We start from the raw sequence: 22,779 nt of genomic DNA, 5'->3' as shown, positions 1-22,779 counted from the left end.
CATACCAAATAAAATGCCTCCAAAATTCAAAGATCCTGGGAGTTTCTCCATTCCCTGCATTATAGGCAAATTTGTTATTGACAAAGCACTGTGTGATCTAGGAGCTAGTGTGAGCTTAATTCTGCTCTCAATTAGTGAAAGACTGAACCTAGGAAACCTAAAGCCAACAAAAATGTATGTTCAATTGTCCGATCACTCAATTAAATATCATATAGGAATCCTGGAAAACGTCCGGGTTAGAATTGTTCAATTGTACATTCCTACAGATTTTGTAGTGATAAATATGAAGGAGGACTCAAGCATTCTGATTATGTTAGGAAGACCCTTTTTAACCACTGTAGGAGAAATACTAGTTGTGAAGAGAGGAAAGCTAACCTTCAAAGTAGGCGGAGATTGAGTTTATCCTATCCAAATTTATGAAAGGACCTGCCATAGACGATACTTGTTGTGTCAAAGACATCATCGATGATTATGTGAAAGAATTGGAGATGGAGATACCTCAAGTTACTGAAGTTCTAAAAATCCCAACACCGTCTATATTCGAAGATGATGAATGGCGTGATCCATATGAGGATGACAGTTCGAAAGAATGTCTTGCACTTACCCCATATCATATGCCAGACCCAAAGCAACCAATCGTAGAGCTTAAAGTGTTGCCTAAAAACCTAAGATATGAGTTTCTAGATAAGGCACTTGATATCCCAGTGATAGTCAATGCAAAGTTAAGTCTAGAAGAGACTGAGAGATTATTAGAGGTCTTAAGGAAATATCCAACAACTCTAAGGTATAACATCTCCTATTTGAAAAAGGAATAAATCCCTTTGTTTGTATACACTGAATTATGTTAGAAGAGGACTTAAAAACCTCTAGGGACAACCAGAGGATAATTAACCCTATCATTAGTGACCTAGTTAGGAAAGACGTTTTGAAACTACTAGAAGCATGAATCATATACTCGATATCTGACAGTAAATGGGTCAGCCTAATTCATGTAGTGCCTAAGAAGGGAGGAATCGCAGTAGTTAAAAATGAGAAAGGCGAAGTTGTAACAAAACATGTAGAAACAGGGTGGAGAATATGCATAGATTACCGAAAATTGAACAAAGCCACTCGTAAAGATTATTTCCATTTACCCTTTATTGACCAAATGTTAGAGTGCCTAGCTAGGCACTCTCACTTCTGCTACTTAGGTGGCTACTCTGGATTATTTTAAATCCCGGTCCACCCTGACGACCAAGAGAAAACTACTTTCACTTGTCCTTATGACACGTTCTCTTACCGACGAATGTCGTTTGGACTATGCAACGCTCCCGCAAATTTTCAAAGATGCATGATGGTAATATTTACATATTTTCTGGATAATATCATGGAAGTCTTTATGGATGATTTCTCAGTATGTGGGCAGAGCTTCGAGGGTTGTCTTGCAAATCTAGAGTTGGTCTTAGAGAGAAGTGTAAAGGTTAACCTAGTGCTTAATTAGGAGAAGCGTCAATTTATGGTTAGAGATGGAATAGTTCTTGGACATGTAGTGTCCGGCATGGGGATAGAATTGAACAAAGTTAAAATTGATGTAATTGAAAAATTCTAACCACCCAAAACTGTTAGAGAAACCAGAAGTTACTTAGGACATGCCATACCGACGCTTCATTAAAGATTTCTCTAAGATAACCAAACCCCTGGTCGGTCTTTTAATGAAAGATGTTGAGTTCACTTTTGATGAAAAAAATTAAAAAGAATTCAAACTGCTTAAATAAGTCTTGATTTTCGCACCCATAATGCAACCTCCTTATTGGAGCCAACCATTTGAAATCACGTGCCATGCAAGCAACTACGTCGTAGGTGTTGTCTTGGGGAAACGGAAAGAGAAGAAGCTCCATGTCATATACTACGCAAGTAGGACCTTGGAGACGACTAAAATGAACTACGCCACAACTAAGAAAGATATGCTAGTTATGGTCTTCGGATTGACAAATTTCATTCCTACTTAGTGGGAGATAAAATCATCATTTACATAGAGCACGCAACTATTATGTATCTACTGAGTAAGAAAGACGCTAAACCAAGGCTCCTTAGGTGTATCCAACTGCTACGAGAGTTCGATTTAGAAATAAAAGACAAAGAGGGAACAAAGAATGTGGTGGTAGATCACCTTTCTAGGTTGGAAAATGTCAAGACCGAATAAGTACGAATCAACGATGATTTCCCTTATGAAAGACTTGTAGCATACTTAGGAAATAACACACCTAGTTATTCTCAACTAGATGATTCTTATAAAAGGGATGGCTCTGGTGATGAAAACATAGAAGACGTGGAAGCGATATTACAACAATCCAAAATCCCATGTTATGCTGACTTCGTCAACTACCTAGCAGCCGGAGTATTACCCCTAGAATTAATATATCAACAGAAAAAGAAGTTTTTCCATGACCTTAAACAATATTATTGGGACGAGTTACTCCTATTAAAAAGGGGAATCGATGGTATTTTCCGTCGTTGTGTCCTTAAAGAAGAGATTGGAGACATCATAACCCACTGACATGCTGCCCCCTATGAAGGGCATGTGAGGAGATATAAGACTTATGCGAAAATTCTTCAAGCAGACCTTTATTGGACTCACTTATAGAAGGACTTCCATGCAGCAGTCGCTAAATATGATTGGTGTCAACACATTAGGAACATCTCTCGACACGATGAGATGCTGTAAGACCCTAATTTTGACCCTAAGATCCCTCATGCTATCTCATCATATGCATTGGCATTGGGATCACATCTTAGCATCCTACTTACCCTTAATTCATTGGGTTTGTGTAACACCCTTCTAAAATACCCCAAATATTTAATTAAAATAGCAGTATATCATCAGAGTAATTATGCCCTTAAGGGTGTCACACAATCATTTCACACCATTTTCCAAAATATCCTGTCATGCTCATTTATTTAATCAAAATAAAACATTCGCATAATACGCAGCGGATACAAACTAACAATATTCAAACCATGTAATACATTACATGTAAAATTGTTCAACAATCAAATGAAAACATAATAAAACATCCCGTCCCGATGTTACATCTACCAGAGCATGACCCACTAAGGAACTACACTAGACTCCAAGGACTAGCTTCTACTCAATCACTGCTCGTTACCTGAAAACATAGTTGTAAGGGTGAGTTCCTCAATCGATATAATAAGCATTATAAATTAACATGTAATGCCAAGTAATTTCACACATTCATCACCCTAATCAGATCATACATTCAGCAACGGCAACATCAACTAAAATCATACTCAACTCAACCACCAACACACGTATAATATTGGAATACATCCATTTATATTATACGCCATACAATACAAATGCAATGAGACTCCATGCATGCGGTACCGACTATTTGTGAACATATAGTTCACCTCACCGTCCAAATCCAGGCACGGCTACCAAGCCCACTAGTCCCACTCATTTGAGACCTAGTGACTCACTCACTAATTCCTCACCATGGGAATTAGCTACCACCCCTCAAGGGCTATGCTATGCACGCTAATTCACCTAGCATGCAAACATCGACAACAGTCCATAATGACTAACTCACTAATTCCTCACAATGGGAATTAGCTACCACCATAAGGCCACAATATGCATGCTAATCACCTAGCAATGCTACATCATCAACAACAAATCAAGAATAGACATATGCTCACACTCTAAGCCATAAAACAGTCTATTCACAATTGCACACATAACTGATACATTCACAACATCATGCATATCATCACACATCATCAGTATTTTATCGCATAAGCATATCAGATCATGCCAAAGAACAACCACAATATTAGCCCACTCTACCAATACCTATACTACTCAAATCAACGGGAAATGATCCCTAATATATCATACATCAGCTGAACTACGTTACTCAGCTGAACAGTAAAAAACTGCATAACAACAGCTCAGGAAAATCACAATCCTGCCCATACGCGTATTGCCTAGTCTCATACGCGTATGGCCCATTTCTCAGCCAAAACCCATACGCGTAACACCATCCCATACGCGTATGCTACGCGTACCACTTCCCCATACGCATACCAACAGAGACCAAACCACATTCAAAACCTCATCTTCCTCATCCATACGCGTATTGCCTAGTGCCATACGCGTACCAGGCCATCTCATACGCGTATTGCCTAGTGCCATACGCGTATGACCAGAACCAGAATTTCCAGATCTGCAATGGCTTTCTCTGCTACGAGATCTATCCAATTCAACCTTCCACAGTCCAAATTTTACACACAATTCATTCATATCATCTAACACGAATCATACACTTTTCGATTTCACAAATTGCTAACCTTTCTACCTCTAATTCCTACGAATCTTCTTCAATTATAATCCAAATTTCGTTCATCCCAAAAGTTCACAAATTCATCATACATCATTCAATCAGAGGCAAATCAATGGTTTCTCACTACCCATCACATATTATCCCATAATACCCATTAAACGATGATAAAACCCCCCTTACCTGAGTTAATCCGGCAATCCTGCAGCTTCAAGCTCTTCCTCTCTTCAACCCTTGTTCTCTGGCTCTCTTTGCCCTTTTCCACTTTTCTGCCCCTTTTTCCTTTTTACGTGAAAAATAACCTTTTTACTAAATGGGACTTTTTTCTAAATTCCAACTTTTATTCCAATAAAAGAATAACCCAATAATAATAATAATTCCAAAATAATAATAATAATAATCCAATTATCTAATTAAATTAATAAATATATTATTAACTCAATTTAAATAATTATTTTATTATTATCGGGGTGTTACAGTTTGCATTGGGAGAGATCATCAAGCACCGTTTGATTATATCATACTTTGTATTTTATCATCTTTACTAACCAAAATACCAAGAATATGTCTTTATATGCATTAACTCTTTTAGGTAGGGCATGTGCTCACCTTTGTTTCATCAAGCTCACATCTAGGGTTTAAGACCCTCATTGCAAAGACCTCAATCAAGAAGTGGTTTACTATGGCTCTAGACATCATATATGAATCCCCATGAGCTTCACATGTTATTTTGATCAAGAATTCATCAAGAGTTTAGAATTGGTTTGCCTTGGGAACCCTAGTTCATATGGGTATCTTGTGTAACTTCTTCAATAAGATTCTTCAACAAATTGATCAAATAATTCAAGGGATACTTCAAATTTCATCATCTTATGCACATATGATCTTCCATGGATCCCAAAAGTCAATAGAATTGCAAGTTAGCAAGTTGGTTGATGGTGGTTGACCAGAGGAATTCATCTGATCAAAACTGGGTTCCCTAGACCCTATCTCCTACAATTTTTGTCATATGAAAATGATTCCAAGAGAAACGTTACTCTAAATGACATTCCAAACAACTTTCATGTTAAGATCTATATCTAGGTTTGCTTGGAAAGTCATTTTTTATGGTGAAAGATTATAGGTCATTTTGTCTAAACCCTAATTTGGAGGCCAACTTCCCAAGGTCATAACTTTCTCAATTTTTATGAGATGAAAGATTTCCAAATTTCACAATCAAATTCAAGATGTCTACTTCAACGTTTATGTTTGGAAGAAGAGCTAATTCAACTTTTATATGCATGTGATATGAGGGTACATTATAGGTCATTTTGGACTAATGCCATTGAACAAGTGATTTTCCTCAACTTCAAAAATGCATAACTCCTTTATAGTAAATCCAAATGAGGTCAAATTTGTGACCATTTTGAAGGACTTTGAGATATATGCAACTTTTATGAATACACTTTTCACATTTGAAACTCACATAAAAAGTTAGCCAAGGTGGAATAAGTGAACATATGGCTTGACACTTAGAATTTTTTTTGACATGTTTGATTTTCCCAACTTCCACCTTAAAATTCATCATGATCTAAGCTTCAAATGAAATAGTGTCCAACATGAAATTTGTTACTCTTGATCAAACCTTTCCAAAAAGTTCAATTTCATCCATTTTGGACAAGATTTGAATGGGTTGCGCATGGCTTGAACATTGGATCATCATTTGGCAAGATTGAACTTGAACATTCCATACACCATTGCCTTGCATTCCAACATGATCTCAGCATTGCTTGTACTTAATTATGGATCAGAAGAAGTGATTTCATAGGCATGTACACGCCCATGCACCCATGCATTGCACATTGCTATTTTTGGATTCCATTTTAAGTGTGCAAATATCAAACCATTTGGCTATAAATAGAGCCTTCTATGCTCAGAAATAAGGACCTTGCGCGCCAGCTTTGCTTCCAAACCTTCAAACCCTTTCATTTCAGAGGGTAATCTTGATAATTTCCATTGTAAATTGAGTTTGAATCTCACTATTTTGAGATTCAAATCTCCAAGGATCCTGAACCTTTTGATCATTCAATTATACTCCTCCAAGTGTCCTGAGTAAGATCAAGCACAAGTAAGAGCAAGATCAATCGAATTCAGACCTACATTGAAGGTATTTTCCATAAATTTTCATCTCTTCGATTCTCACTAAATTCTCCATAATTCTCTTGGATCCTTGGTTGTCTGAAGTCCTACCAATGTAGGCAACAAGATTGTGTTGCTTTGAGGTCAAATCGAAGCAACTCAGATCGTGCACCTCAAATTTCAACTCCTTGTATCTCTCAATATGCTTGGAGTTTGGATAAATTGAGGCCAAATTAGAGCTCAATGGCATTTTTACTTTAAATACATGTCCTTGTCTTTAATTTTGGTGTTGGTTGTGGCTAACATCACTTACTACAACAATCTTAGCTTCTGTGATGAAGAACTCCCCGAGGAGGGTAGAAATCATAATTTGGCTCTACACATATCGATGAATCGCAAGGAGGATCCTCTGTCAAATGTGTCGGTCGACATTGGCTCTTCATTGAATGTACTTCCTAAATCAACTATGTTAAGATTGTCATATCAAGGAGCTCCAATGAGATATAGTGGCGTGATCGTGAAAGCATTTGATGGTTCTCACAAGATCGTGATCGGTAAAGTGGCCCTTCCTGTGAAGATAAGTCCAAGTGATTTCCAAATTAATTTCCAGGTAATAGATATCCACCTGGCCTATAGCTGCTTGTTAGGAAGACTGTTAGATGCCCAAAAGTGCTTATTTGAGCTATCAAATGTGGGTATCTTTCACTCATTTTTGTTGCTAAAGTGTTCGAAACCGCCATTGCTTTTGATGATTTGCAATACAATGTTAAATGATCTTGGTACCCTTAATTTGTGTGTTATTATGCAGGAATTAGGCATGAAATAATAGAAAATGAAGGCACAAGAAAGTTGGCAAAGGGACCAAGAAAAGGATGCATTCATCAGCGTGCTCGCTAGGCGGGTGCTGTGGCGAAGTGCTCGCTAGGCGAGCACCCGGCGAGCTGCTAGCGAACATCTCCAGTATTTTACAATAGTAATATCAGCAAACTCGCTAGGCGAGCAGCCAGCGAAGGTTGTAGCAAACACGCCCAGACTTGGTCAAAAGCGCAACCAGCACTCACTCACTAGGCGAGCCTCTAGCGAGCTCCCAGCGAGCAATTCCAGTAGCAAAACCTTCAGAGCTCGCTGGAGCGAAGGAGGTAGCGCGGGCTTCGCCTAGCGAACATGTGAATTATGGACTTAGATATTTTCTGGGCGCAGGTGCCTCAGGTGCCTCATTTTGGGGCTCGCTAGGCGAACCATTCTGCTCGCCTAGCGAGCATGACAGCTCAAACACTAGTAGTATAAGTAGCTGGGGCTACTTTTTGGAAGATATACTTTAGAACTTAGATATTTTCCAGCATTGTTCTAGAGATATTTTGTAACCTAGAAATACTTTTTCTTCATTTTTCTTCATCTCTTAACAATATTCTACAAAAAGAAGGCGGATTCCCATCCAATCTCGATTCTTCGACTTGGATGTTGATCAACCTTCAACCGAGACTTGTTGTGCAAGCCACCATGAAAATGAGTGGCTAAGTTCTTCATTTTGTCAAGGTTAGATGTAGATGATCATAAGCTTTGTGTGTATATGAGATGATCTTCATTTGTAAACTCTTTAATGATAAATATACGGTGAAAACTTTGTTTTATCGATAACTCTTTGTGTTGGTTTATGATCGAGAGATGTTTACCAACTCTTTACCTAGGTTTTCATCCAATCTTGTTTGTTAGCTAGAGATAGTAATGAATGATTTTGTTCACCATAAAGTTGAACCAACAAGTTGTCATTTGGATAGATTGTGTTAGAGATAAACAATGGATCAAAATGGGAAAACCCACAATGTGTGTTAGAGATAAACACATTGGGAGGACTTTGTGAAATAGTTTATCACCTAAAGGAGTTTATAAGTTTTGTTGATCGAACATATACATGCAAAGTGATCGTCGAACCCTAACTTTGACAATCTTTCTCAAATAGAAAAACCAAAAATTTTACCGCACTTTCTTACACTTTTATGCAAGATACCGTGACAAAAACCAAAACCCCCCCTTGTTACTACGAGTTAAGAATTAAAACAACTGTCGAAAGGCGGCGATATCTCGCAATCCCTGTGGAGACGATAATAAAAACCCGACACTCAAACCTATTTCCAACAAAATGGTGTCGTTGTCGGGGATTGTGAATTGATATTGCGAGCATCGCAATAGTTGCTTAATTTTTAACTTTTGAATTTTTGACGTGTGCTTGTAATTTGTTTGGTTTAGTGTGCAGCTTTCGTTTTATGCGAGGGCAGATTCCTGAGGACCAACTTCTTTTTGATCCTGAGATCGAAAGAACCGCAAGGAGACTGAATAGCAGAACGAGATGAAAGAGGCAACAAGCTAGACAACGACAAGAACAAGGAGAAAGTTCTTCTACAATACATCCACCACCTTTCACACCTATCATGGATCAACCACCACAACCACCGCCCATTTCCACACCATGTGTGAACAGTCCAAGGAATACTGCTCAATTTGCCAACCACACGGGAAGGCAAGCCGAGATGAAGACAGGAACTCTTAACTTGTTGTATGGAAGTCCATTCACCGGAATGGACCATGAAGATCCCTTTGCTTTTCTCACCAAATTTTATGAGATAGCATTGGCGGCCGGAGTTGATCAAGCTCAAGAGCTACCGTTGTTCAAAAGACTTTTTCCCCACGCTTTGCTCGGCAAAGCAAAAGATTGGTACTTGGATCAAACACCTACAGTCATGACGGATTGGAACGTGTTGGAAGAGAAGTTCATTGAAAGATTTTTCTCCCACAACCGTTTCATGGAATCCAAAACGGCAATCTCCGTGTTTTCACAAGGGACCAACGAATCGTTGAATGAGGCATGGGAAAGATTTAAATCCATGCTTCGGAAGTGTAAAAGGCATGGTTTTGATGAATTGACTCAAATCCACATTTTCAAGAATGGCCTCCAACCGAATTGCAAGACTTTATTGGATGCTACCTCGGGTGGTTCTTTGTTGTCTAAAAGTGCCGAAGAAGCTACAAACATCATTAACCGAATGGCTCTAAATGACCTCCAAAGTCAAAGTAGAGGCAACTCTTTGAAGAAACCGGGAGTGCTTGAACTTGGGACGAACGATGCTATTCTTGCCCAAAACAAACTCATTTCTCAACAAGTTGAACTCTTAACTCAACAAATAAAAGAGTTGAGAGAACCTTCAAAAGCTAAACAAATAGCTTGTTGTGAGCTTTGCAAAGGTGAGCATGACACCGGATTTTGTCCACCTCCCGGGTTCGAAGAAGTGAACTACATGGCGAACCAACGAGACTACCAACCGAGGCAACAACAACAACAACCTTATCAACCACATCCTCAAAGTCAACAACAACACTTTCAAGGGAATCAAGGGTTCCAACCAAGTGTCGCATCTCGAAAAATACGATTCCTCGCGATGGTCGCAGAAAAAATTACGTTCGAACAGAGTCGCCACCGAACTTTATTTATCCCAATGAAGGAATAAGGATAATATCGATAAAACCTTTAGAAAATAGAATAATGGTCGTCGCAACCATATTCGGGTTCGGGAGTGGATTACGTAAGGGGAAGGTATTAACACCCCTTACGTCCGTTGTACTCAACGGGAACCTTTTAGTTCTAATGTACGTTTCGTGTGTTAATTTATGTTTGTTTGTTATCTTTGGGTTATAAGATATTGAAAAATAGAAATGGATGAGAACTTCGGAAGGGAGACAGGGGAGGTTTTTTATTAGTGTGCTCGTGAAGATACAGCAATCTCCTGCCTACGTATCCTTATGGTGCAATAAGGAAATCAGAGCATTCGTAGTTCGGGGAACTACGGTTGGTTGGTGTCTTTTAATGAACGACTGTTTAGATCGCATCCTAAAGGCTAAACGTTGGCTTGTCTACTCTCGGCGAAGGCTTAAGCATTTAGTTTGTTGTGCGCATTAGAAAGGATTAACAGTGTTCTTTCTGAAAAGAGTTTTGATCACACGAGGGTGACAAGTTGGATTAATATGTTAGATGTTTTGTTTGACTGGTTTCGATCGCACGAGGGCGAGAAAAGATAGATTGGTTGTGTTGAGATTTTTGGTTGGATGACGATTACTCGGATGGTCGAGTAAGACAACTCGTATCCTAACAGTCGGGAAAGGGAATAGAAGACTCTAGACCGCTTTCTTTTTTCATCCTTAATTGTGAAAGGATCTTAATGATGATTAAAGTATTTTAAACGGATGACGAATACTCGGATAACCGAGTAAGACAACTCGTATCCTAATAATCGGGAAAGGGAATAGAAGACTCTAGACCGCTTTCTTTTTCATCTGAGTGATTATGAAAATAGGTTTACGTATGGTTGATGTATTTTAGGATAAACGACAAGTGCTTGAATGTCTGAGTAAGACAACTCATATCCAAGCATCTGAGGAGAGGAATTGAAAACTCAAGACCATCTCCCTTTTCGTATAGTTTGTTATGAAAATGATTTGATTAAGTTGTATGTTTGTAAAAATGACATTTGTTCGACTGACCGAGTAAGAGAACTCGTATTCAAACAATTGAGGAGAAAAGTTGAAAACTCAAAGTCATCTCCCTTTTCATTTAGCTTATTATGAAAATAATTTGATTTGATCGGATTTGGAAGTTTGTAGAGGAACGACAATAATTTTGACTAACCAAGTAAGAGAACTTATATTCAAATAGTCGTGGAGAAAAATTTGAAGACTCAAAGTTATCTCCCTTTTGGTTTCTTGTTATAAAAGTATTTGACTTGTTTGTGCTTAAATGGATTAGAAATGACGACCATTTGACTAACCGAGTAAAAGAATTCGTAAACAATCGAGGAGAGGAGTTGAAAACTCAAAACCATCTCCTTTTTCGTATGGTTTGAAAATGATTAGGAATTTGCTATAGTGATTAATCCTTAATTAACAAAAATAATTAATTAAAATTTAACTAAACCACTTAATCAATTATAATTATAATTAACTAACAAAATTATTCTATCAAATTGAATACCCAAAATAGTTAAAATTGATTATTAAAATTATTTTATCAAATTGAATATCCAAAATAGTTAAAATTAATTGTAAAAAATTAAATAACTTATTAACCTATATACACAGTTAGAAAGCTTAAATATAATTGAAATCAATTAGCATAATAAAAACTAGAGGAATTCAGTACTCCTCTTTAGTCACTCCGTAGGCATACCTTCCACAATTTTATAACAAGAGCCAGTTTATAAAGGCGGCACATGGCATGAAAATAGAGAAAGGCAAAAGAAATGGCAATTTAATATATACATGAGAATCACAATATACCTACACATTTAAGAACATTACCAAACTTGGTGCAGGTAAAATGTTTTTTTTAGCAGCAAATCTACATGTATATACATTTTTTAAGAGGTAAATAAAATATGTTCCTAAATTTAATCTATGCACTTGCGAATAGCTGAGACCGATCATGCAAAAGGGTTACGGCATGTGAGCAGATTGACATTGTCCTGGTGTAATTCAATGAAATCACTAGATAAAAACTACCTCAATTGAATTCTAAAGACAATCTACTGAAAAATAAAAATTAGAGAACCAACTAAATAAGATTCCAAATACAGGCAATGTTGAAATAGTAAGACCAGAAAACTAATTATGTGAAATTCCTCCATAATCTTACATTGTCTTTATGATATTCACGCATCAGTACCAATTATTCGGATCGGAAAAATGAAAACTAAACTGAAACGGAAACGGTGAGGCACAGACAGAAAGGATCGGTTCATAACATAGATACATATTTACAATGTTAGAAAAACTTGAATGTTACAAACGCAGTAACTCATCATACTGCAAGCTAATGACAAACCAAAGCAAACCAAAACATAACTGCAACTGAATCATGATATTCGGGTTTAAACTAATTCGCACGCCGGATAACCGAAATGAACACCTAGTAATTACCACAATATTTCCAGTGTTATCAATCTCAATTACCAAGAAATATTGAAAATTGAAGACACAATTGAAAGGATGGACAGTAAAATATTTATGCAAACTTAAATCAAAATGTTAATGAGATTACGGGGTTGACCCAAAACCGAAACGCAAAGGCATAGTGTGAGAATCTGTTAAAATTATTTACGGTATTTACACCCAAGAAGGATGCTACCGCACAAGATAAATCGAGATAAACACCGAAATTCACTCCTCAAGATCTAAAGCACAAGACAACATAAAACAAACTGACAAATGCAGTAAAACACACGAGTTGCCGGTATATGCTCAAGACCAACACTATATTAAGCATAACTCCATAGTCCTAAACGAATCAAAATGACATAGTTCTTTCAACCTTTCATTGGTACTGTCAACTACCAAGCAGTGTAATCAAAATAGAAATTCAAACACGATCTACAACCAAAACGTTACCGATTATTGCCTCCTCGATGATGCTGTTTGGGTTATTGTTGCTGCTAGCACTTACTGCTGTGCTACGAGTTACCGCTTTCGATTCTTTGAAGCTTCTTCGCGTTTGACTCAACAAACTTCATCTTAGTCCAATAGCAAATCCGGCGTGCTCCTGTTATCACAGCGTAGGGTCGAATGAAGGCATTTGGGTAGATCTGGGGGAAAAGGATGAAACGGCGTTTTCGTTTGGGGTTGTTGAAGGTGGAACAGCGAGGGTTTGGAGAGTTGTGAGCTGCTTGACGGAGGCGACGCGGAAGGGGTTCCAGCGGTTGAAGGGGTTTTGTGGCGGCGGATTTAGGGTTTGGTGGTGGTTTAAGGTGATTGAAGGTGGTCGTGTTGACGAGGGTTTTGAGCGGTGGGAGCGAAGGTTGATGAGAGACGATTTACAGTGGGTTTTTTTTATGAGGATTTCTTGAGAGAGGGAGAGTGGAGAGTTCTGAATGAGAAATGTGAGTGGGTCCTCCTTTTTTAGAGGGAGTGGCGTGAGATTTTTTTAGATTTGAGAGAGAGAGGTAACTGAGTGATTGAGAGAGACGTGTAGGTAGCTGAGTGATTGAGAGAGACGTGTTGGTAGCTGAGTGATTGAGAAAGACGTGTGGGGTGGGTTATGCAAGCTGTCAATTTGAAAAAGAAGAGAATCCTATGCTATCTTATTTTAACATTATTATTCTAAAAACCATCATTGTTATTCATTTTTAACTAATAAATAGGATGATTACAAATAAAAACTTTAATTATTTAATTTGATATTTTGAATAAAGAAATAAAATGATCTGATTAAAAATAGAAATTGGATATAAATTTACTCGAAAAGTTAAATTGGAAACACTAAAATGATCAGCACACAATATACTTATTGAAAAAATACAACGTTTCTTCGAATTCTGAAATAAATTTGCACCGGTTAAAAGGCTCAGGCGGGTTAAAACGCACCTGAAACAGTCGCTGAAAAATATAACAGGCATACCAGTTTAAACTACATGAACCGTAGGTTAATAATACTGGTGTCTGTAATTTTAATTCTGAAACTTTTTACCCGCTGATTTTACATGTTCTTGAGAAATGATTTAACCAGTTTGTCTGTATTTTCAATAAATTTATTCTGACTGATATTTTAGGTTTTATTCATGATGAAATGCATGTCATGCTGTGCATATGATGCAAATTAAAAATGAAATCGATTTTACAAAAATTTAAATATGCCCGGACAAAATTGGGGTATGACAGCTGCCCCTATTTCATTATCTTGAACTAGAAGGTAAGAATGACAACAGTCTTCATACATTCGTAGTGGGAGATAATTAAATACGAAAAGACCCAAATTTTGTCTTTTTGAAATGCAAGGAAGAAATGTAGAAAGAAAATGCAGTGAGAAATAGTGAAAGACATTATCCTAAAGTAAAATGGAACAACCAAGACTTTCTGGGAGTCGTCAGAACAGTATCTTGGACATCACAGTCGAGACATGTTAGCAATGGAATGACATCCCTAGCTAAAACTCAAGATTTTTCAAGATGCTAGAGCAGTATAAAGAAAATCTGGCATGAGACTCTTCATATCGATGAAGCAGCATCTCAACAGTAAAAGTGAGATTCTCTATATCAAGTCGAAACAGCTTCTTATTTGATAGAATTAAAATATTCCAGCAAAGGAAAAAATACCTTAATTGAATCTAAGACTCTCCGAAGGTACTTAGAGCAGTATCTCTAAAAAAAATCTGAAATGAGACTCTTCAGATTGATGAAGCAGTATCTCAAACAGTAAAAGTGAGATTCTCCGTATCGAGTCGAAACAACATCTTATATGATAGAATTAAAATATTCCAGCAAGGGAAAAATACTTTAATTGAATCTAAGACTCTCCGAGGATACTTAGAGCAGCATCTCTAAAAAAATCTGAAATGAGACTCTTCATATTGATGAAGCAATATCTCAAACAGTAAAAGTGAGATTCTCTGTATCGGGTTGAAGCAGCATCTTATATGATATAATTAAGGTATTCCAGCAAGGGAAAGATACCTTAATCGAATCTAAGACTCTTCGAGGATACTTAGAGCAGTATCTCTAAAAAACATCTGAAAATGAGACTCTTCATATTGATGAAGCAGTATCTCAAACAGTAAAAGTGAGATTCTCTGTATCGGGTCGAAGCAGCATCTTATATGATATAATTAAGGTATTCCAGCAAGGGAAAGATACCTTAATCGAATCTAAGACTCTTCGAGGATACTTAGAGCAGTATCTCTAAAAAAAATCTGAAATGAGACTCTTCAGATTGATGAAGCAGTATCTCAAACAGTAAAAGTGAGATTCTCCGTATCGAGTCGAAACAGCATCTTATATGATAGAATTAAAATATTCCAGCAAGGGAAAAATACTTTAATTGAATCTAAGACTCTTCGAGGATATTAGAGCAGTATCTCTAAAAAAATCTGAAGTGAGACTCTTCATATTGATGAAGCAGTATCTCAAACAGTAAAAATGAGATTCTCTGTATCGAGTCGAAGCAGCATCTTATATGATAGAATTAAGATATTCCCGCAAGGGAAAGATACCTTAATTGAATCTAAGACTCTCCGAGGATATTAGAGCAGTATCTCTAAAAAAATCTGAAGTGAGACTCTTCATATTGATGAAGCAGTATCTCAAACAGTAAAAATGAGATTCTCTGTATCGAGTCGAAGCAGCATCTTATACGATAGAATTAAGATATTCCCGCAAGGGAAAGATACTTTAATTGAATCTAAGACTTTCCGAGGATACTTAGAGCAGTATCTCTAAAAAAAACCTGAAATGAGACTCTTCATATTGATGAAGCAGCATCTCAAATAGTAAAAGTGAGATTCTCTGTATCGAGTCGAAGCAGCATCTTATATGATAGAATTAAGATATTCCGAACAAGGGGAATGATACCTTAATTGAATCTAAGACTCTCCGAGGATACTTAGAGCAGTATCTCTAAAAAACAAATGAGATTCTTCAAATTGATGAAGCAGTATCTCAAACAGAGAGATGAGATTCTTCAGATAAATGAAGCAGTATCTCGAATATTCGTCTGTTGGGGGAAATATTTAAGAAAGGACTCCTTTTGGAGGATATTTACTAGTCAAGCTTTGCAGGGGGAAAGCTCATAAGAGACTTTTTATGGTAACCTCTGCATGGGGAGCAATGCTAGCAAAGAAAATGCTGGGAATATCATTATTAATCATAAAGTTTGAAAAATGATTTGCTGAGAAATAATCCCACGAGCATATGCAGGGTAATAATTTTATTTGGAAATAAGGAACGTCCAAGATATACATGAATGACCTTGGATCCTGATATTTATATTTGATTTTGTATAATGTCCCACTTTAGGTGGGAATACCATGCATGAGATGGTGCATGAGATGCATGCAAGTATGCAATTGCTGGGGATATTTGGGATGTGCATGTAGGAATGCGAATGATTTTTGTTTTGTTGAAATTCCCATCTTGTGGAGTGTTATGCATGAGTATGTTGATGATTGATATGACTGTGTTTTTTTGAATTTTCTATTTGGTAGGAAAACCATGTATGGATGATTCGTGTGATGCATGTGGGAATGCAACTAGGTAATTGGATATTTTTGTAGGGTTTTATTTTTGACTGTCAATGAGGTTGGACTTTATATGGGAACTGCCATATGAGAGCTGGTGAAGGAGGTTGAATTGCCAGATGAGGACAACACTTGAAGGATATGTTACCAGACGTGAACTGGTGAAAATAATTGAAATGTCAGACGGGACTGAATTTGTTTTTGTTTGTCAGACAGGAACTGACTTTTTTAAAATAGGCTACCAGACGAGAACTGGTGAAAATAATTGACTACCAGACGAGAACTGGTATCGAAATAAGTGACCTACCAGACGAGAACTGGTATTAAGAGATAATTTACCATACGAGAACTGGTATTTGGCAAATGATTTGTCATGCAAGAACTGATTTTTGATATAGTTCTCCAGACGAGAACTGGACTTTGGAAATAAATCGTCAGACGGGAACTGGGCTTTTGGAAAAGGTTTCCAAACGGGAACTGGGCTTTGAAATAAATTTCCAGACGGGAACTGGACTTTGAAATAAATTTCCAGGCGAGAACTGGACTTTGTAATAAATTGCTAGACGGGAACTGGGCATTGAAATAATTTGCCAAACGAGAATTGGACTTTGGCGTCAGATTTTGGGTTTCAAGGCTTTTTGATGTCAGGTTCATGTTATGGGTTATGCCTGATAAATGATATGATATGCATGGCTTTATGCTAGAGCAAAGCGACATGACTAATGCATGATGATGATTTATGTAATGATTGGAATGTTTCCAAAATGCCCCTGCGCGGGTATTGGAAGAGAAGGTTTTTTGTAGAAAGGCTTCTGTCAGCCAGAAGGTTTTTTTTTTGGGTGGTAGCATGATTCCCCGACACTCATCTTGAACTTTGCAGTTGATGACGTGTGAAAAAGCTTTCGCTTGAACAGCTTGAAGTCAGGGAGATGACTTGCTCCTGTATGGCTTATCTTGCCCCAATGTGACGGGTCTATGCAAAATGTTTACCTCGAAAGGATGTTGAAAGCAATTGTACCATAATTTGAAGATGGATTGCCCCAGAATTTTGATCCATGAAAGGATTTATCCTTGGTTAACCGACTCTTGGAGCGGTTGACTTTTCTGTGCTCTTGAGGTAGCTTGCCCCGGTATGAGCGTTGAAGCGACGTAACTCACCCTAGTTGAACATTGAAGGGGTCTGCCCCTGGCCAACAGAACCTCTAGGTGATTTGCCCCTAGTTAATAGAGTCTTGAGATGATTTACTCTGGATCAAATGATTCTTGAAATGACTTGCCCCTGATTAACAGATGTTTGGAGATTGTTTTAAGACTGGCCAATTCTTGGAGTAATCTTCCCATTATCAACTGATGTTTAAGTGGCATGCCCCAGATTCATAGGTTGTGAGGTAGTCTTGATTCGGGTCAGCACCAACGAATGTCCAAGTTTCTCTGATTGTTCCTTATTGTTGGAATTTCCCTGACGTCAAGTACTGTCTTGCAGTTAAAATTGTTTGTTCAGAAATGGTAATTTTAATGCGATACTCATGCAAGTTTTGAAAATAATTTATTTGAATGATGTGATAATGTGTGACGAGTGGACCATGAGTCCAAATGTAATGCTGATTTAGCAATTTAAAGTGTGAAAGACACATTGAGAGTAATGACATTGATGTTGAAGATTAGCAAATCTTTAGGAGTCAGTTTACGCAACCTTGCTGTAGTATGCTTTTGGAAATAACCCTACCTCAATTAGGTCTTTTGAAGGTTGCAACGTGGTTTGGTTCATGGTTTTTGAAACAAAGGATATAAGGCTCGAAATTTATTTTAACCCACCCATTCTTCACGATGATCTCCAATCCTACGTTCAGTTAATTCAACATACACATTCAACTTTTAGGAGAGTTTGCAGGTGTAAGATCTCTTGAAATGACAGACACTTTATTTTGCTCTTCATGGATATTGGTGACCCTTTGATTCTTGATATGGTGGTCACTAAATCTTGTTTTTATTTTGTTGAGGGTTTTCGTGACCTCCTTTGATTTTTGTTTTGATCCCTAACTTTTGCATGGACCGCTTTTTGAAGTTTTAGTCCATCGGGATTGCCCCGGTTTTTGCCTAAGTCTCCTTTTGGGGTATCGACTTAGCGGGCTTTTCTTTGATTCTTTTTTTTTAGAATGTGACTGCCAAGTCATTGGTCATTGAAGAACAACCGTCATAACTTTTTGATTTTTTCAAGGTTCCTTCGACACTTTAGGATGTGTGCGAAGAATGGCATGTAGTTGATCCACATACTGGATATTTCATCTTGTAATTTGAATGTGTAGTCAGATTAACTGAACACTACCCTGCCCCAGGTTTAACATAAGGGTTTGTTTATCCGAAAGAACCACCTACTTCTAGGCTCAAAGTGGTTGACTAGGGATTAACTCCTTATCTCTCCAGTGTTTGGGAATTTTAAACAATGCATGTACATCATCAGCAGGATTTTATCCGAAAGCATGTAGTCAGCAATTATGGGTATTTTGTTTTCGTCATCCTCCCTCAAATCTTTGCTAAAATAAAAGTTATGATAAAGAAAAGTGAATGGGAGAAACATTGATGTATTTTTTTGTTTTTGATATAAGAGAAGAAAAATGAGCGAATACGAGATAATTAATTCAAAATATGCATCATTACTTCATCAATATTACCATTAAAAACAAACAATGTTTAAACACAAGCAGCTTTTAACAACAAAGAAACTACAAATGCCAAAATAGAAACAAATTAGTCCAATGATTGCCAGTGTTAAGGATGTCTTCTTGTTTTGATGAAACTATCATAGCTTCCACAAGTTGGTCTAGATGGTTTTTCATCGAGTCAACATCTCCTCTTAATGCAATGTGACTTTGCTCCAATGGATCCATAATCTTTCAAGAGCTACTTCAAGTCTGATATGAGTATCGGGAAATCAACGCAGGTTATGGACGAAGGATGGATGAGTTTTTGTATATATTTTTTGGTGAAAAGAGATATGAAATGTATGATGATGAATGCAAATGCAATGATATGTGTATGAGTGTAGTGACATGTTCAGGATCACAGGTTCAAAGTGTTTTCAGATGGATCAGAATAACGGGTAAATGACAGATATCTCTGATTAATGGAACCCCATGGGTAGGCTCTACAGTCGGTAGGTTCTTAGAGTCACGAATATTTCTTGAGAACGTCACTGCCGTGACGAAGACTCGTCGGACAATAATATCCTTAAGAAGATCTCGTCTAGGTGAGGTCTTCGTATTATCCCAACAAGGAAAACTCCATGAGGATTCTACTACACGACTCTCGAGTCCAGGGTTCTAACAAGGTTCTCAGAGTCATAGATCGAGGTTGGAAATATTATTGTAAGATAGTAATACGTCCAAGGGATCTCATCTGATTGGGGCTTTCGTATTAACCTAACAAGTCTGAAACTTTGTAGGTTAATACTACATAACCACCGGATATAGTGGGTTAAAAGGTCCCTAGAGTCATTGATCCAACTTGAAAATAATATCGTCGTGACGAAGACTCGTCGGAAAATAATATCTCAAGAGAATCTCCTCTAGGCGGGATCTTCGTTTCTTCCCAACAAGGAAGACTCCTTGTGGGCGCCCACTACGCAACCACCAACTTAATCTTATGGTTTTTCTCAGACTCGGGTGGAAAGCCTATCTCACAAAGTATCACCAACCAGAGAACCCCAAATAAGACATAGTCAATAAATCACAATATAATAATTATGACAGAATAATAATTGCAGAATACAAAAAACAGAAAAACAAACAAGATTAACACACAATACAGAAATTGAACTAAATTAGGCTTCACCCTCTTTTGCTTGGAGCTTTCCCCAGCAGAGTCGCCATCTGTCGCATCTCGAAAAATACGATTCCTCGCGATGGTCGCGGAAAAAATTACGTTCGAACAGAGTCACCACCGAACTTTATTTATCCCAATGAAGGAATAAGGAAAATATCGATAAAACCTTTAGAAAATAGAATAATGGTCGTCGCAACCATATTCGGGTTCGGGAGTGGATTACGTAAGGGGAAGGTATTAACACCCCTTACGTCCGTTGTACTCAACGGGAACCTTTTAGTTCTAATGTACGTTTCGTGTGTTAATTTATGTTTGTTTGTTATCTTTGGGTTATAAGATATTGAAAAATAGAAATGGATGAGAACTTCGGAAGGGAGACAGGGGAGGTTTTTTATTAGTGTGCTCGCGAAGATACAGCAATCTCCTGCCTACGTATCCTTATGGTGCAATAAGGAAATCAGAGCATTCGTAGTTCGGGGAACTACGGTTGGTTGGTGTCTTTTAATGAACGACTGTTTAGATCGCATCCTAAAGGCTAAACGTTGGCTTATCTACTCTCGGCGAAGGCTTAAGCATTTAGTTTGTTGTGCGCATTAGAAAGGATTAACAGTGTTCTTTCTGAAAAGAGTTTTCATTACACGAGGGTGACAAGTTGGATTAATATGTTAGATGTTTTGTTTGACTGGTTTCGATCGCACGAGGGCGAGAAAAGATAGATTGGTTGTGTTGAGATTTTTGGTTGGATGACGATTACTCGGATGGTCGAGTAAGACAACTCGTATCCTAACAGTCGGGAAAGGGAATAGAAGACTCTAGACCGCTTTCTTTTTTCATCCTTAATTGTGAAAGGATCTTAATGATGATTAAAGTATTTTAAACGGATGACGAATACTCGGATAACCGAGTAAGACAACTCGTATCCTAATAATCGGGAAAGGGAATAGAAGACTCTAGACCGCTTTCTTTTTCATCTGAGTGATTATGGAAATAGGTTTACGTATGGTTGATGTATTTTAGGATAAACGACAAGTGCTTGAATGTCTGAGTAAGACAACTCATATCCAAGCATCTGAGGAGAGGAATTGAAAACTCAAGACCATCTCCCTGTTCGTATAGTTTGTTATGAAAATGATTTGATTAAGTTGTATGTTTGTAAAAATGACATTTGTTCGACTGACCGAGTAAGAGAACTCGTATTCAAACAATTGAGGAGAAAAGTTGAAAACTCAAAGTCATCTCCCTTTTCATTTAGCTTATTATGAAAATAATTTGATTTGATCGGATTTGGAAGTTTGTAGAGGAACGACAATAATTTTGACTAACCAAGTAAGAGAACTTATATTCAAATAGTCGTGGAGAAAAATTTGAAGACTCAAAGTTATCTCCCTTTTGGTTTCTTGTTATAAAAGTATTTGACTTGTTTGTGCTTAAATGGATTAGAAATGACGACCATTTGACTAACCGAGTAAAAGAATTCGTAAACAATCGAGGAGAGGAGTTGAAAACTCAAAACCATCTCCTTTTTCGTATGGTTTGAAAATGATTAGGAAATTGCTATAGTGATTAATCCTTAATTAACAAAAATAATTAATTAAAATTTAACTAAACCACTTAATCAATTATAATTATAATTAACTAACAAAATTATTCTATCAAATTGAATACCCAAAATAGTTAAAATTGATTATTAAAATTATTTTATCAAATTGAATATCCAAAATAGTTAAAATTAATTGTAAAAAATTAAATAACTTATTAACCTATATACACAGTTAGAAAGCTTAAATATAATTGAAATCAATTAGCATAATAAAAACTAGAGGAATTCAGTACTCCTCTTTAGTCACTCCGTAGGCATACCTTCCACAATTTTATAACAAGAGCCAGTTTATAAAGGCGGCACATGGCATGAAAATAGAGAAAGGCAAAAGAAATGGCAATTTAATATATACATGAGAATCACAATATACCTACATATTTAAGAACATTACCAAACTTGGTGCAGGTAAAATGTTTTTTTTTAGCAGCAAATCTACATGTATATACATTTTTTAAGAGGTAAAATAAAATATGTTCCTAAATTTAATCTATGCATTTGCGAATAGCTGAGACCGATCATGCAAAAGGGTTACGGCATGTGAGCAGATTGACATTGTCCTGGTGTAATTCAATGAAATCACTAGATAAAAACTACCTCAATTGAATTCTAAAGACAATCTACTGAAAAATAAAAATTAGAGAACCAACTAAATAAGATTCCAAATACAGGCATTGTTGAAATAGTAAGACCAGAAAACTAATTATGTGAAATTCCTCCATAATCCTACATTGTCTTTATGATATTCACGCATCAGTACCAATTATTCGGATCGGAAAAATGAAAACTAAACTGAAACGGAAACGGTGAGGCACAGACAGAAAGGATCGGTTCATAACATAGATACACATTTA

The sequence above is a fragment of the Lathyrus oleraceus genome, chromosome 7 (genome assembly GCF_024323335.1).
Source record: "Lathyrus oleraceus cultivar Zhongwan6 chromosome 7, CAAS_Psat_ZW6_1.0, whole genome shotgun sequence".
NCBI lineage: Eukaryota > Viridiplantae > Streptophyta > Magnoliopsida > Fabales > Fabaceae > Lathyrus > Lathyrus oleraceus.
Note: the sequence above shows the minus strand (reverse complement) of the source record.